Below are 735 nucleotides of genomic sequence, written 5' to 3' on the forward strand. Positions count from 1 at the left end.
GAGCAGGAAACCAAGAAATGAGCAAACCACCCAAAATCCATCTGAGGACAGTAAGAGCCCAGGGAAAAATAATTCTGGCGCCAAAACGCCAGAAGTTGGGTGGAAGGCTGGCGCTGAACGCCCAGACCAGGCTCAAGACTGGCGTTCAACACCAGAAACAAGCAAGGATCTGGCGTTGAACGCCCAAAAGAAGCACAGTTCTGGCGTTCAAATGCCAGGAACAGATGAGGAGTTGGCGTCTAACGTCACTCCAGCTTCTAACTCTGGCACTCAATTGCCAGTGAGGGATCAGACACACACAAGTGCTTATGACAACCCATCTAAAAAGGCTTCTTCAACCACTTCTGTAGGAAATAAACTTACAGCAACTCAGGTTGAGGAATATAAAGCCAAGATACCTTATCCTCAAAAACACTGCCAAGAGGAGCAGGATAAGCAATTTGCTCGCTTTGCAGATTATCTCAGGACTCTTGAAATAAAGATTCCATTTGCAGAGGCACTCGAGCAAATACCTTCTTATGCCAAGTTCATGAAAGAGATCTTGAGTCATAAGAAGGATTGGAGAGAAACTGAAAGAGTTCTCCTCACTGAAGAATGCAGTGCAGTCATTCTGAAAAGCTTAAAGACCCTGAGAAAAGACCCTGGGAGCTTTCTGATACCATGCACATTAGAAGGTAATTGCACCAAGACAGCTTTATGTGATCTTGGGGCAAGCATCAACCTAATACCTGCATC

This window comes from Arachis ipaensis, chromosome B01 (assembly GCF_000816755.2).
Source record: "Arachis ipaensis cultivar K30076 chromosome B01, Araip1.1, whole genome shotgun sequence".
Classification (NCBI taxonomy): Eukaryota; Viridiplantae; Streptophyta; class Magnoliopsida; order Fabales; family Fabaceae; genus Arachis; species Arachis ipaensis.